This window comes from Heloderma suspectum, chromosome 6, assembly GCF_057233095.1.
Source record: "Heloderma suspectum isolate Gila_16-S chromosome 6, 16-S_ref, whole genome shotgun sequence".
Lineage (NCBI taxonomy): Eukaryota > Metazoa > Chordata > Lepidosauria > Squamata > Helodermatidae > Heloderma > Heloderma suspectum.
Genome location: NC_139463.1, coordinates 114,256,667 through 114,274,022, shown reverse-complemented (window position 1 = coordinate 114,274,022; position 17,356 = coordinate 114,256,667). Strand labels below are relative to the sequence as shown.

General features: G+C 44.6%; 1 pseudogene; it reads right to left on the bottom strand.

Moving 5' to 3' along the window:
• Positions 1-447: 447 nt before the first annotated feature.
• Positions 448-16,530, bottom strand: LOC146342617 (vomeronasal type-2 receptor 26-like; annotated as a pseudogene).
• Between the last annotated feature and the right edge of the window lie 826 nt (positions 16,531-17,356).

The following is a 17,356-nucleotide window of genomic DNA, read 5'->3' as shown; positions in this document are numbered from 1 at the left end:
TGCTATAAATCCTGGGGTGGATTATCTGTGCTTAACCCAAGGCAGAAAGAAACCCTGCCCTGGCTCAAGGAATGGACCTATCACAAACACTACAAGGTCCATCATGGAAACAAACAAATCAGTGACACTTGGTAGAATTATTTATTTATTTATTTATTGCATTTAGACCCCGCCTTTTTTCCTCTTGCAAGGAACCCAAGGTGGCTTACATTATCCTGCTCCTCTCCATTTTATCCTCACAACAACAACCCTGTGAGGTGGGTTGGGCTGAGAGTCTGTGGCTGGCCCAAAGTCACCCAGTGAGCTTCCATGGCCGAGTGGGGACTAGAACCCGGATCTCCCAGCTCCTAGTCCAACACTGAATTTATCACTTGGATGCTTCATTTTACATACAAATCTTACTACTTGCATTTGGATCAAAAGCATGAAATCAGTAAATGGAAATTTTCAACAGAATAACAGGTGGACTGATGATAATCTACTTTAATGCTTTCTCCTAATTAGCTGCTCCCTATTGTTCAAGTCTGGTCTCATCATAATGACATAGCATTTGGGTGAAAATATGCAGTCCAGTACACCAGCACTGGAGGCCAAGATGGAGAAGACCTCTACAGCCACCATATATTTGCCCTTGGTGCTTAGGTAAGTGGGAATGAAGGAGAGCCAAACACTGCAAAAGACCAACATGCTGAAGGTGATGAACTTGGCTTCATTGAAACTGTCTGGTAACTTCCTGGCTAGGAAGGCCACAGTGAAGCTGATGATGGACAAAAGTCCCATGTAGCCCAGGACAAGATAAAACATGATAACAGATCCTTCATTGCATTCCACAATTATTTCCCCAAACAGTGAATGCATATCTAAATCTGAGAATGGAGGGGATGTACCCAACCAAATAGCACAAATGCCTACTTGAACAAAGGAGCAACAAAAGACAATAGAATGTGACAATGTTTTCCCCACCCACTTGCGGAAGATGTTTCCTGGCTTGGAGGCCATGAAAGCCACAACCACTACAATTGTTTTGGCTAGAACTGATGAAAGAGCAATGGAGAAAATGATGCCAAACACTGTTTGTCGGAGAAGACAGGTCACCTTATTGGGCTGTCCGATGAATAAGAAGGAGGAGAGGAAGCAAAGAAGGAGCGACACAAGGAGAATGTAGGTAAGGCTTCGGTTGTTGGCTTTGACAATGGGAGTGTCCCGTTGCTTAATGAAGATTCCAAGCACCAGAGCTGTGATCAGAGAAAAGAAAAGAGCCAAAGAATATAAGGTGATGCCCAAAGATTCTTCAAAAGAAAGGAAGCTTTGAACCTTGGGAATGCAATGATCTCTTCCCTTGTTTGGATATTGATCTGCTGGGCAGCTGATGCAATCATCCATATCTGAAAGGTGAAAATATGCTAAAATTAAATACTATGATAATTGTTTTCACAAAAAAAAAAAAAAAATGCATCTTTCCAAGAATCCACCTCAACCAGTTCTTGCAGCCCTGAGTGTTAGGTGATCCCAACCTAAAATACAACCAATATGATGGGATACAGCATCATCATCAATTTTTAATGCCTGGGAAAAGAGGCTCCCACCACTACTAATCTGAATCATTCCAAGCTGAATGTGGCCATTTCCTGAAGTACCAAATCAGAGTCCAAGTCAAAGCTAGGGGTCAGTGCACTCCTCTAAATAAAACATTTATTTATTTCCCCCAGTTGCCAAGGAGGCCAACATTAATCAGTCACAGACACTGATGTATCTTCTAGATTACACCTCTTTTTAAAATCAATTTTTTATTGTGTGTTTCAACAAAACAAACAAACAAAAATATAACAAAACCAAAAAATTAAAAAAAATATATATGACAACATACTCTGAAGTCCTCAGTTTCAAATAATACAACATCCTAGGGAGGAAAAAAGAATAGGATAGATTACACCTAAGCTTCAGTAAAGCAGACCAGATATCCAAATATAAGTCCATTTGCAAGTGACGCCTATATACCGCTCTTTCAAACGTTGCTAGTGTTGTTAAGTCTTCAATGCATTGCATTATAAGTGGTGAGCTTTTATCCTTCCAGTATTGTAGTATCAGTCTTTTAGCAGCCAAGGGGGTATGAAAAAAGCGTGTTACATTCCAAAAAGCAGGTAAATTGTTTAAGAGAACATGTACATCAGCAAATTTTAAAGAGCTTTTCAATACAAAGTTTATCCATATGATAACTTCCTCCCCAAAGGAGGCAACTATCAGGCATTTCCAAAACATATGAATAAAAGGAGCATTAACTGCATTACACCTCCAACAATTAGCTGAGTTGGACAAACTTTTGTTAAAGAGATGTTGTGGCGTCCAATAAAGACAAAACCAAAGTTTTTGCCAAATAAGACATAACCGGAGATCTATAGAGATAGCATATATAGATGCCAAAATGGCAGTCCATTGATTGGGCACAACAGGACATTACAATTCCCTGTTCCATTCCTGCTGTAGCCTCCAAGCAACATATTCAATGTTGTTGGTAAGTCTTTAAAAACATAAATCGTGGGTCAATACACCTGGTCAGCTTCAATAAGTGTTTCCAATAGCAGAGGAGACTCCAAGGCAGTAAAAGCAGCAGGACCAAATCTAGATACTAATGCATGTTTCTATTGCGAATACTGCCATTCAGCTGTATCAGGCAAATCAAATTTATCTTGCAAAGCTGAAAATGGCAAAAACTCATCATCAACACCCAGTAATTGATCCAGGGTAAAGAACATTTTATCTGTCCAGATCCGCCATAGAAATATTTTCTTTCCTATTCTTAGATCTGGATTTTCCCATAAAGTCAATTTGGCATGGGAAAATGGGTCAAACTGTAATTGGTGTGACATTATTAGGGATGTACAAAAGGTACTTATCTTTTGGGGATTATGCTGTGGTGCAGGGGGAGGCGTTCCATCCCTCCCCCCGGAATCCTTGCTGGGGGGGAGGCGCTCCATTCCTCCCCCCCCCGGAATCCTGGCCGGCCGGCTGTGCTTTGCAGCAATTCTGCGGAGCCGCCGGCCGGCTCCGCCAGCAGCCGGACATCCGGCCGCTGGCTAGCAGGGACGCAAATGACGGCGGCCATAGCTGCCGCCGTTTGCGTCCCTGCAGTCAGCCGTGATAGGCTACGTAAATCTTTACGTAGCCTATCACGTCTGATAAAAAAGAACAACAACAATGCGCGTATGCAAATGGTGGCGGCCATGGCCGCCGCCATTTGCGTCCCTTATTTTGGCACATCTTAGTCTACGTAAACATTTACGTAGACTAAGATGGCGAAAATAAGGGGAACGCAAATAGCATAGCGTCTACGCGATTTGCGTTCCCCTTATTTTCGCCTTCTTAGTCTACGTAAATGTTTATGTAGACTAAGACATGCCAAAATAAGGAACACAAATGGCGGCGGCCATGGCTGCTGCCATTTGCGTACGCGCGTGCTTTTTTTTTTAAAGTCAGCCGTGATAGGCTACGTAAATCTTTACGTAGCCTATCACTTTTTTTGTGTTTTTTTAATCTGGAAATGGCAGCGGTGGCAGCCGGTCGGAAGACCGGCCGCTGGAGCCACCGCCGCCGAACCGCCGACAGAGCCGCCGCCGGAGCCGCCGCCACCAGGAAAATCCACCCCAGGTAAGTCCCATCCGGGGGGGGGGGTGGCGGGGGGGCCGTTCCGCCACCGATTTTGGGGGGCTGAATGCGCTGGCATTTGGCCTCCCCATGATCCGTACATCCCTAGACATTATATGCCACTGCTCAGATTGTGGGAGGAGCTCTATCTACCTTAAAGTGTCAGGAACCTAATGCCATCCATTATGTTGTAATCCACCAAGATTTACACCTCTTGACATTCATGTGACATGATTATTTGAATAGTTGAACTGAATGATGTTTCTTAACATTACATCTCCTACCTGTCTTGTTTGCAGTCTTCCCTTCTGGACATGAATCACAACTGTAGCAACAAAATTTCTCCCCCTCCTTCTTTTTTCTGCTGTAACCAGGATAGCACTTGTCATTACATAGAGAGAGGGGAGGTATCTGTCCTTGAAGAAAAGTAATAGTTAGCACAGAGATAATTGTTTGGAATGTCACTTTAAAAATGATCTACTGGTAAATAAAAGAGGTGAATATGTCTGTCTGTCTGTCTGTCTGTCTTTCAATCATCCCCACCTTATAGGGTGGACCCCCACTCCCAAGGTTGCATTTGTAATAAAAAAAGTCTTCAGTATGAAACAATAAAAACCAGAATTACAAATGTAACTAGCAGACCAAAACTGGAGTTAAGAAAAAGACCGTAGCTCAGTGGTAGAGCACATGCCTTCCATGCAGAAGGTCCCAGATTCAATCACTGTCTCCAGATAGGCAAATCAGGTAGTAGGTGATGTGAAAGAAGTCTTTAGAGACACCAGTTAGTCAGAGCAGACAAAACTGGGCTAGATTATTACAGTCCCAGGAGGGATCGTAATAGTCAAGGTGTTATGTAAAAATAGTTTCCACCATATAAAATGGGAAAAAGGGGTGGGTGGGTAAATCTAACCTCAATACCATGTGAAAGGTTTCACCAAGCTTTCTGAAATTTACAAGTGGCACAAACAAAAACATGCTTGCTCAAAAGAAAAAAAAATGCATGTTCAAAAATGTCTTCCAAAAAGTGACTGGTAACTTTCTTTGCTCATTATTTATTAAATAAATAGTCTGGTCACTTCAAACATTAATAGTTTCCCAGTCCTCTTCTATTGTAGTTGGTGGAATGCTGTTTTTTTTTTTTTTTGTAAATTTCAATTGTATTTGATTAAAAATAAACCATGGGACTCTCAAAAGGAGAAGCAGTGACAGAAGCCTCTCTTTTTCACTCAGGATTCTCAGCTGATTTGTTTGGAAGGTTGAGAGGGATGGGAAAAAACTGTTGCATTAAGGAAAGCAGCATCAGGAGATGGTGGTGAGTCAGTGGGAAAGCAAGAGGAAAGCAGCAGTGTAGAAGAAAACAGCAAGAACTGGTGTCAGTGAGTTTATGAGAACTATGTGCAGGCAGCTAAACACCCCTTCATGGATCACTGCCTTGTTGTGCTGAAGGGGCTTGAGTAACTCAGTGAAGCCATAAGCTATGCTGTGCAGGGCCACCCAAGATGGACAGGTCATGGTGGAGAGTTCTGACAAAATGTGGTCCACTGGAGAAGGAAATGGGAACCCACTCCAGTATTCTTGCCAAGAAAACCCCATGGAACGTATCACAAGGCTAAAAGAGATGACACAGGAAGATGAGCCCCTCAGGTCGGGAGGACCTGTACGAGGGTCAAGAAGCAATCTGTATGAGAAACCTGTACGAGGGTCAAGAAGCAACAGTAAGAACCGGACATGGAACAACCGATTGGTTAAAAACTGGGAAAGGAGAATGACAAGGCTGTATATTGTCACCTGCTTATTTAACTTATATGCAGAGTACATCATGAGAAACACCAGGTTGGATGAATCACAGGTCAGAATTATGATTGCCTTGAGAATTATCAACAACCTCAGATATGCAGATGTTACCACCCTAATGGCAGAAAGTGAAGAGGATCTAAAGAGCCTTTTGTTGAGGGTGAAAGTGGAGAGTGCCAAAGCTGGTTTGAAACTCAACATTAAAAAAACTAAGATCATGGCATCTGGCCCCATCATTTCCTGGCATATAGAAGGGGAAAAAATAGAAGCAGTGACATATTTTATTTTCTTGGGCTCCAAGATGACTGTGACTGGTGACTGTGACTGTGTAGCCATGAAATTAAAAGATGCTTGCTCCTTGGGAGGAAAGCTATGGCACACCTAGGCAGCATAGTAAGAAGCAGAGACATCACCTTGCTGACAAAGGTCTGTCTAATCAAAGCTATGGTTTTCCCAGTAGTAACATATGGCTGTGAGAGCTGGACTATAAGGAAGGCTGAGCACCGAAGAATGGATGCTTTCAAACTGTGGTGCTGGAGAAGACTCTTACGAGTCCCCTGGACTGCAAGGAGGTCAAATCAGTTCCATCCTAAAGGAAATCAACCCTGACTGCTCACTGGAAGGACAGATACTGAAGCTGAAGCTCAAATATTTTGGCCACCTGAAAACACCCTGAAAAGACCCTGATGCCAGGAAAGATTGAAGGCAAAAGGAGAAGGGGATGGCAGAGGATGAGATGGCTAGAGAGCATCACCAATGCAATGAATATGGACTTGAGCACACTCCAGGACAGAGCGGAGGACAGGAAGGCCTGGCGTGCTATGGTCCATGGGGTCACGAAGAGTCAGACACGACTTAACGACTGAACAACAAGCACCCCCCCAACTCTCTTTGTCTTTTCGCCATGATCTTCAGTTCCTGTATCTGATGTATACAAAGAGGTTCATCACACTAGGCAGAAATCCCACATCCCTACCAGGGCTTTCTGTTTCCATTTTCTTCATAGGATTACAATCAACTCCATTACATCGGCAGACAGGAGTGACCATGTGGTTTGAATCAAAAGCTTCTATTTCAGCACTTTTCCTCTGTTTTCTTTTAGACAGGACCATCTCGTGGCTGAAATACACTGACTTTACACACTACCTGTTCTGCACATTAAACAAGCAAACAAACAAACTGATTATGTCCAGTGCTTTTTACAGTAGAATAAACCTGAGAAAGCACAGGAGGAGCCCTGGATGTTGACAATGTCATGTAAGGGACCCACAAACATTCGTGAGTGGCCAGTCACAAGCATGCAATGAATCGCTCCTGTGAAGATGCCCAGAGAAGCTGCTGGCAAGGGAAGTCCGGGTGTTAACAAGGTAAAAAGAAAAGCTGGGCTGCAAATGCATCTGCTTCTGCTACCACCACATTGGAGATAATAAAAAAGTAAAGCTCCAGCTTTCTCACACCCTCCCCACCTCTTCCGTGTTCCTCTCATCCCCTTTCCCAGTTTTCCTTAGGGATGGCGGAAAATTCCGCCACAGATTTCAGTGAGGCCGAATGCAATGGCATTCGGCCCCCCGAAATCCTTGGCAGAATGGCCTGCCCCCTGCCCCCCTGCAGATTCCCCCCGGGACGAGGCTTATCTGGGGTGGATGTTCCGGACGGTGGCGGCTCCGGCAGCAGGTGTGGCGGCGGCGGCAGCGGCGGCTGGTCTTTTGACCGGCTGCCATGGCCGCCATTGCCATCTGCCCTTTGCCGTGATAGGCTACGTAAGTATTTACGTAGCCTATCACGGCAAGCCAAGAAAAAAAAAACCCGCATGCGTGAATGGCGGCAGCTACGGCGGCCGCCATTTGCATTCCCTTTTTTTCACAGTTTTAGCCTACATAAATATTTACGTAACGTATTATGGTGAAAAAAAGGGCAATGCAAATGGCGTAGTGGGCGCCATTTGTGTTCCTTTTATTTTGCTGTAATAGCTTACGTAAATATTTATGTAGACTAAAATGGCAGGGAAAAAAAGGAACGCAAATGGTGCCCACTATGCCATTTGCATTCCCTTTTTTTCACAGTTTTAGCCTACATAAATATTTACGTAACGTATTATGGTGAAAAAAAGGGCAATGCAAATGGCGTAGTGGGCGCCATTTGTGTTCCTTTTATTTTGCTGTAATAGCTTACGTAAATATTTATGTAGACTAAAATGGCAGGGAAAAAAAGGAACGCAAATGGTGCCCACTATGCCATTTGCATTGACCTTTTTTTCACCGTAATAACTTATGTAAATATTTACGTAGGCTAAAACTGCAAAAAAAAAGGGAAAGCAAATGGCAGCCGCCATGGCCGCTGCCATTTGCGTATGTGGGTGTTTTGTTTTTTTTTCTTCTGGAAGGAAGGCTGCCCAGCGGCTGGATTTCTGGCTGCAGGCGGCCCCGGCCAGTGGCTCTGCAGAATCTCTGTGGAGCGGAGCCGGCCAGGGAAGGATTTCAGGGGGAAATGCAGAGCGCCGCCCCCCCACCGCGAATCGCCTTATCGAAAAGGTAAGTTACTTTCGTACATCCCTAGTTTTCCTTTGATTGTGAAGGAAGCCGCCAAGTCCAAAGGCAGAGAAAAGGAGAATGGATGAGGAGGGAGGCACATGTTCTGAGATATGGTTCATGCATCTTTGTAAGGAGCCCACCGAGCCCACCCCATATGCAAAAACATAAAATAAAGCTTTCCCAGTGCAACACATCCCCTCTCCTTTCCATTGGGCTGAAGCAGTCAGGGGCTTTGGCAGCCAAGAAAGTAGTTTGAAGAGTTTGTTTCCCTGCGGGGGGGGGGGGCGATCTTCTAACCCAGTGGTCACAGCCCATCTTCAGCTTGAGTTTCTGTTTTGCAAAGGAAGTTTCTACTCCCCCACGCACACTTTTTTTTTCCTGGCTGGGTTTTGTTTTGCTTGCAAAATCCTTATCCTGCTCATTCCTCAGCAACAGAAATTTGAAGCACAGAAAAAAACAAAATAAATGTATGGCCAAAGGTAGAATTTCACTTCATTTTTTCTTTCTTGCTTGCTGTTTTTTCTGATACACCCTTTCTTTTTGCAGTGTGCCTGCTAAATTAACAGTGTAGTTCTATGCATGTCTACTCATAAGTAAGCCCCACTGAGTTCAGTGGAGCTTACTTCCAGATAAGTGTGTATAGGATTGTACTGCATGACAGCAATTTGGGACCAAGAGCAGGAGTTCAAATAACAATTCCTTTTTTGCTTGGTCTTTTAAAAAAGAACAATGATTATCTTTATACAGGACCTTTGGATGTTCAAAGAACTCCGCATTAGGAATGGACAAAAGTCACTTACCTGTCCTCGAAGCTTTTCGCGGTGGGGGGGAGGTGCTTCGCTGCTCCCCCCGCGAAGTTCAGGCCGGGGGGGAGGCTTCCCGCCTCGCCCGGCCAAAATTCAGGCCGGGGAGGAGGCGCCTCGCCTCGCCCGGCCGCGAACTAAAAAGTTAAAAAAAAAAAACGCCCCCGTGATAGGCTACGTGACGATTAACATAGCCTATCACGGGTAGATCTGCAAAGTCAGCCATGATAGGCTACGTAAATCGTCACGTAGCCTATCACGGGTGAGTTTAAAAAAAAAAAAGCATGTACGCAAATGGTGGCCCCCATAGGGAGCCGCCATTCGCGTTCCTTATTTGGTCTCTGTAGTCTACGTAAATCTTTACGTAGCCTATCACGGCTGACTTTGCAGATCTAGCCGTGATAGGCTACGTTAATCGTCACGTAGGCTATCACGGGGGTGGTTTTTTTTTCTTTTATTGGAATGGCGGCGGCGGCAGCCGGTCGAAAGACCAGCTGCCGCTCCCGCCCAGGACGAAGACCCGCCGAACTGCCGGCCGGACCCGCCGCTGGGAGGGACATTCGGGAAAGGTAAGTCCCGTCCCGGGGGGGTGGGGGGGTGGGGGGTGCAGAGAATTTCTCCCCGAAACTTGTTCGGGGGGCCGAACACGTTGGCGCTCGGCCCCCCGAAGTTTCGGGGAGAAATTCTCCACCAACCCTACTCCGCATACATCATCTAGGTAATGCTCATAACAACCCTGTGAGGTACGTCAGTATTCTCATTATCCACATATTGCAGGTGAGAATCCAACCTTGTCAAAGGCTAAGTGAAGCCCAGTCCTATGCATGTTTACTCAAAAATAAATCTATTGAGTTCCGTCCACTCATGCAAAGGACTGAGGGTCACAAGTATGAAATCTAGTAACTTCTTTCTTTAGATAGACCTCTTCTCTCCCTCCCCCTATAATTGAGCTGAGAAGCAAATAAGTAGGGGCAGAGATGGGGTAAGAAGAAAATTGGTGTTAATTTCCTTCCTATCCCTAGAAGTTATTAGGGATGTACGAAAGTCACTTACCTTTTTGAAGGATGATATTTTGGGGAGGAGGCACTCCGCCCCTCCCCCTGAAATTCTGTCCGGGGGGGGGAGGAGCTCCATCCCTCCCCCCCAAAATTCTGGCCGGCCGGCTCCGCTCTGCAGGGATTCTGCGGAGCCGCCGGCCGGCTCTGCCAGCAGCCGGACATCCGGCCACTGGCTAGCAGAGACGCAAATGGGGGCGGCTGTAGCTGCCGTGGTTTGCATCCCTGCAGTCAGCCGTGATAGGCTACGTAAATGTTTACGTAGCCTATCATGGCTGATTTAAAAGAAAAAAAACCGCGCGTATACAAATGGCGGCGCCCATGGGCGCCGCCATTTGTGTTCCTTATTTTGGCACGTCTTAGTCTACGTAAACATTTACGTAGACTAAGACGGCGAAAATAAGGGGAACACAAATAGCGTAGCATCTACGCTATTTACGTAGCCTATCACGGTGTTTTTAAAAAATCTAGCCGTGATAGGCTACGTAAATCTTTACGTAGCCTATCACTTTTTTTTTTTTTACTGGAAATGGCGGCGGCAGCAGCGGCAGCCGGTCGGAAGACCAGCCGCCGCAGCTGCCGCCACCGAACCACCACCGAACCGCCGCCGAACCGCCGCTGCCGCCGCCGCCAGGAAGATCCGCCCAAGGTAAGTCCCATCCCAGGGGGGGCGAGGGGGTGGCAGACCGTTCCGCCACCGATTTTGGAGGGCCGAATGTGCTGGCATTCGGCCTCCCTGAGATCCGTGGCGGAATTCTCTGACATCCCTAGAAGTTATCTGATACATTTAGGTGGTGAATATAATGTGATAAGTGAAAATGTCACTTCTGAAATGCGTATCTTAGAGCATTCCTACATGAGCAACTTATTGCACACTCATGATTGGCCAGACATGGAGGTTTGTGAGTCCTTTACATTATGTCGTCAATCTCCAGGACATTTCCTGTGCTTTTCCTCCTTTATCCCACCTTCAAAAAGATCAGAGATAAAGCGACAAGGGATGTTAATCCATTCTATCAGCTGTATTTAGTGACGGCAAAGTGTTATTGTCACAGCACCATCTAGTTGCTGTAAAATGAAATGTATTGAAACATATAGAATTTGCTGAGGAAGGACTTTTTCCTTGATTCAAACCACATCTCCTCATGTGTAAGGAGCCGGTCATAATCCTGCAAAGAATCTGAAAGGAAAGCTGGAAGCCCCAGTAAGGATGTGGGATTTCAGCCTCATGTGATGAACCTCTTATTCTAAGAGTAGTCTGATAGAAAATATTCTAAAAACCTGGATGCATCTTAAGCTGACATTAAATCTAGGTACCATAGACTTCATTTTTTTCTTTGGAGAAATCAAGTATCCTTGTAACTTAAATTTTGCAGCTGTATTGTAGCTTATAGTAGAGCTTTGCTTTGCTCAGTGATGAATACTGAGTAACATATAACTGAGAGTAGGGCAAGTATCTAAAGAAAAGACATGTATCTCCCAAACATCCCCACTCATGGTTCACATAGTTGGTTTCCCACAAAACAGCCGTTCTGCCACAGATTTCGGGTGGCCGAATGCACTGGCATTCGGCTTCACCAAGATCCATGGTGGAATTCTCTGACATCCCTAACTAAAAGTGTTCAACAGCATAAGTACTTTTGAAAAATAAAATATACAAAACTATGCTTCAATGGGAGAAGAATGCATACATTTCAAAGATGCACAAAAGTGGATAAATTCTGTTCAAGGATGAAGTGTAACTAATTTCTCACCCATCCCTACATGAAGGAGGGCTTTTCTTTTCATGTGAAATGTAATGTCGTCCTGGCTTTCTGGATGACCATGAACTGTGTCATTTGAGAGGTAATGAGGTTATTTCCACACCTGAATGAAGTGTCCATTCCACTGGATTCTCTCATCATCAATGGTGAATCTTTTGCCAGGAGGAGCCTGTGGATCCAGCCTTCCCACTTTGACTCTGACGTAGGACCTATTTGGGAAAGTGATCAAGTTTGTAATATCAAATCCAGCTGCTAATTCTCCATGTTCATTGAATCTAATTTCATCACCAGCACTGTTGTTGAATGATATCCTCTGAACCAAAGAGTGAAGCTAAGTGGAAAGAGAAAAAAGAAACAAAGAGAATAAAAAGTGTTGTATTATTTTCATTAATGGTTTAAAATCAATTTCCTTTATGGATTTAGGTCCTCTTCTTCCATAGAACACCACCACTGAAGAATTTAATTTTATGACTGAAAAGAGAAGGATGTTGGCTACACCTGTAATAAAAGTAAAACTTGAGGTCATCCAATGAAACATATTAACAGGAGATTCAAGAAAGCCAAGCAAATACTATTTCTTATGTCATGTAATTAATTTGGGGGATTTACTGCTAAAGAGATTTCAATGGATTCTAGATTGGAGGGGTTTAAAGGGGGATGAGACAAATTCATTGAAGATATGTCTGTCAGTGGCTCCCAGTCATGGAGGTTATATGTAATTTGGAGATGGCATGAAGAGGCTTCCAGGGAGGAAACTGCAAGGAAGACAGTGCCTGTCAAGAATAAAAGAATCTGAAAAGATTCTGAAGCACCGGAATCAAGAAAGAACTCTGATGATACAGAGAGAGAGAAAGCAACTGTAGGAGGGTCTGTTGTATTGGAAGAAACCAAGTATATGTACTTAACCTGAATAAACACATTTTGCACACATTGCTTTTCATTATTGTTATTAGAGAACTCAATGTCTTAAAACTAGGGATGTCAGAGAATTCCACCACAGATTTCGGTGAGGCCGAATGCCACTGCATTCGGCCCCCCAAATCTGTGGCGGAATGGCCTGCCACCCCCCTGCCACCACTGCGGATCCCCACCGGGACGAGACTTACCTGGGGCGGATGTTCCGGGTGGCGGCGGTTCCAGCGGCAGCTTTGGCGGCGGCGGCGGCGGCTGCGGCGGCTGGTCTTCCGACCGGCTGCTGCCACCACCACTTGCAGTCTGGAGGTGGTTTTTTTTTTTTTTTACAGGGACGTGATAGGATATGTAAAGATTTACATAGCCTATCATGGCTGGTTAAAAAAAAAAAACATATGCAAATGGCGGCGGCTATGGCCGCTGCCATTTGCGTTCCTTATTTTTCGCCATCTTAGTCTGCGTAAATATTTACGTGGACTATTACGGTGAAAACAAAGGGGAACGCAAATAGCATAGCAGGCGCTATTTGCGTTCCTTTTCGATTCCCCGTTTTAGCCTACGTAAATATTTATGTAGGCTAAAATGGCAAATCAAAAAGGGACACAAATAGTGCCTGCCATGCTATTTGCGTTCCCCTTTATTTTTGCCGTAATAGTCTACGTAAATATTTACGTAGACTAAGACGGCCAAAAATAAGGAACGCAAATAGTGGCAGCCATAGCCGCCGCCATTTGCGTACGTGGTTTTTTGTTTTGTTTTTTTTACCCAGAGCCCTCCGCGGCTGGAAATCCAGCTGCGGATGGCTCTGGCCTGGGCTGGGGTGGGCCTGGCTGGCTGCTCCGCGGAGCCACCACGGAGCACAGCCGGCTGTTGAGGATTCTGGGGGGGAGGAATGGATCGCCTCCCCCCCATTGAGGATTCCAGGGGGAGGGACAGAATGCCTCCCCCCCCATAAACATAATCCGTGGAAAGGTAAGTGACTTTCATACAGCCCTACTTAAAACAAATGTTTGAAGTGTGAATTTTAAAGGATAACTGAGTGGGCAATACTATGGCCACTAGACACTGTCTAAAGGGCCATAGGATTTTTCAGTTTTGGGGAACCAAGGTCAGAGCCAGGGCTCCCTGCCCCCTCCCACACCCACTAGTAGCCAACATGGTTCTCTCCATGCCAGCTAGGTGTCTCCATTTGGAAATGGAGTGTGGAGATGGGGAAAAGGGGGTGGCCCTTGAGGGAAGGGAGGAGACCTTAGAAACTGCATTACACAGCTTCCTATATGCCATGTGGCCTCCTTCCCTCCCCCTCCTCGAAGCTGCAGCTAGACAGCCAAAATTGGCCATCTAGCCAAAAAAATGCAGGATGGATGCAGCATGGAGGTGAGGATTAGCTCCATGCTCTGGCCACCCTGCATTGGATACTCAGCAGCCCCCAACTTTGGAGACTGCCAGCTATCTCAACAGGATTGCACCCTGAATTTCTGTTCCCATATTGGTTCGAAACGGTGAGTTTGAAACCAAATAGTTTGCATGGAAAAGCAAACCAAATGGATTTCCCCTTCATGTCCTGATTGTGAGCTTTTTTGAAGCTTTTTTGGCTGGCCACTATATAACAAACAGGATGCTGGATTACATGGACTTGAAGTATTAGGCTATATTTAGCCTGGAGAAGAGGCAATATGATAGCCATCATCAAATATTTAAAGGGCTGTCAGATGGATCATAGAGAAAAAAAATATTTTTATGTTTGTTCAGGGGATAGGACCTGTATCACTGGGTACCAATTACAAGTAAAAGGATTCAGACCACACTTCAGGAAGAACTTCCTGATGATAGAAGTTCTTTTTCACAGAGGAACTGACTGCTATGTAAGCAGATGGACTCTTTTAAGCAGAGATAGGATGGCCATATATGAGGGATCCTGTGGTAGAGGATTTCCTACATTGGCAGGGGAGGTGGACTAGTCTAGATGACATCTAAGGTACTTTCCAGAATTATGATTCTATGATGTTCTGACTATTTCACCCTTCCCATGAAATGCATCCTTTTATGATAGAGTCATAAGAGTGGGCAGCATCCCACTTAGGGTACCAGATATAGGAAGAAAGTGAGTATCAGTGTAACCTCATCAACTTGTGGTGTGGTTGAGAGATATTCCAGTAAAATTCCCAAAGAATAAATGAGGCTATAAATACTAGGGATGGCGGAGAATTTCTCCCCGAAACTTTGGGGGGCCGAGCGCCAACGTGTTCGGCCCCCTGAAGAAGTTTCGGGGAGAAATTCTCTGCCCCCCCCGCCCTTGCACCCCCCCCCCCCGGGATGGGACTTACCTTTCCCAAATGTCCCTCCCGGCGGCGGGTCTGGCCGGCGGTTCGTCGGGTCTTCGTCAGGGGCTACGTAAATCGTCACGTAGCCTATCACGGGTGACTTTTTTTTTAAAAAAAGCGCGTACGGCTAATGGCGGCCCCCATAGGGAGCCGCCATTCATGTTCCTTATTTGGTCTCTGTAGTCTACGTAAAGATTATGTAGACTACGGCGAAAATAAGGGCAACGCTATTTGCGTTGCCCTTATTTTCGCCGTAGTCTACGTAAAGATTTACGTAGACTACAGCGACCAAATAAGGAACGAGAAAGGCGGCTCCCTATGGGGGCCGCCATTTGCGTACGCGTTTTTTTTTAAAGTCACCCGTGATAGGCTACGTGACGATTTACGTAGCCTATCACAGCTGACTTTGCAGATCTAGCCGTGATAGGCTACGTTAATCGTCACGTAGCCTATCACGGGGGCGTTTTTTTTTTAACTTTTAATTTCGCGGCCGGGCGAGGCGGGAAGCCTCCCCCCGGCCTGAATTTCGGCTGGGCGAGGCGGGAAGCCTCCCCCCCGGCCTGAATTTCGGCCGGGCGAGGCGGGAAGCCTCCCCCCCCGACCTGAACTTCGCGGGGAGAGCAGCGAAGCGCCTCCCCCCCACCGCGAAAAGCTGCGAGACCAGGTAAGTGACTTTCGTCCACCCCTAATAAATACTGGGGCTTTGGGGCATCAATAATCCTAAAGGAATGATTTTGAGGATATAAGTAAGACAAAAGAGGATGCTCATGTTTTATTTTTTAAAAAATGGGGGTAAAAGTTACACTTATTACTGCATGTTACTCCACCATATGACACTTAAGTTACAACAACAGATCCTTTTCTAGTAAAAAAAAAAAAAAAGCCATTACCTGCCAAGGTTCCACCAAATGGGAGGCCAATATGTGTGAACCTGTCATTGCTCTGGGCTGGGATCTGGATGAGTATATGGTATGTAATGCATGCATTAGAGCATGTATGGCATTATAGATACTGTAGCTGTGGCCAGTCATTCTCATTTCAAAAAAAGTTGCAGGAAGGCTTTCCAACCTTTCCTTCCCAGTACAGGGTTCAGCAAAGTCTGTTGTTACATCAGAATTTGACATGGAACAGTCAAAAGCTTGCTCCCAGAAATCCTTGATAAAGCCATCTCCTTTTGACTTAGAAGGATGGGTTGTTTGAAGAAATTCTTGGAAGCCTAGAACCTCGTTTGAGTGAATTGTGAAGGAGATAGCACCATGAAATGTCTGCATATTGAATTCCTTTTGAATGATATGTAATGCAATATCAATTTGAGCTGTCACAATCCACACCTTTGCTGCAAAAGTTGTATTGTATTCAAGAGGTACTGGATCTGTGAACATTTTAATCCATTGAATGCCTGTCAACCATGAAATGGATGAAATTTCTCCATGTATGATAACTGCATTGGCTTTGCTTTTCATGAAGTCTGGGATAACATAGAGAAATTGATCAATAATTTCATCCAACCTAATTAAATGAAAATTTGTTGGAACAATATCTCTGAAGGCTAAACAGATTTCATTCTGGGAAAGCATTGGCTCCAATGTCTGAAAGAAATGCTCTCCAGCATTGTTATCCATTGTGATGAGTCCTACCCATTTCCATCCAAAATGCAGAAGTAACTCAACAATTCCCTGGTACTGAAAAGCCTCATTTGGGACCATGCGGTAAAAGGAAGAGAAGCCTGTTTGATCACTTAGTGTTGGTTCAAATGAGCCATATGAAAACTAAAAAAGAGAGAAATGGACAGAAATTTTAGAGAGAGGAGGAATCGTTGCTCAATGGCAGAGTACATACATTGCTCAAAGAGGCTCCCAGATTGAATCCTTGTCATCTCCAGTTCAAATAATCTCATGGTACACATATCTGAAAGTCCTCTGCCTGAAACCATGGGAGCCATTGCCTAGCAGAGCAGACACAATACTGGGCTGGATGAACTATCAGTTTGAGCTGTGTGCTCTGAATGAGTGTCTGAGAGCTCTTTCACAGAATTGGTTGGATCTAAATTTAGCCATACTTAGAGTATACCCATTGAAATCATTGAGACATTTGTTACTCATGAAGTACCATTGATTTCAAAAGGTCAGCTGTATGCATGATGCAGTCTGGATCCAACCAACTGCTACAATGCAACATATGGTTCTATATTTACGATCACTGAAATCAACTGGTTTAAGTGTGTTATTTGATGAACTCAACACTTAATATGTAAATTAAACACATAATTAAAAGGTTTGATACAAGCTAATATAGCTTATTATGTATTTGATTTTATTGTATTATTATTATTATTATTATTATTATTATTATTATTATTATTTACAATATTTATATACTGCTCCACATTGAAAGGTTTTGGAGTGGTGAACAGCAAAGATAAAGAATAAAACACCATGTTAAAACAATTAAAACACTGTACAAGAAACAAGTTCTGATAAGACTGAATTTAATAAATTGCGACTGGTCACTCAAGGAAAGCTTCCCAAAATG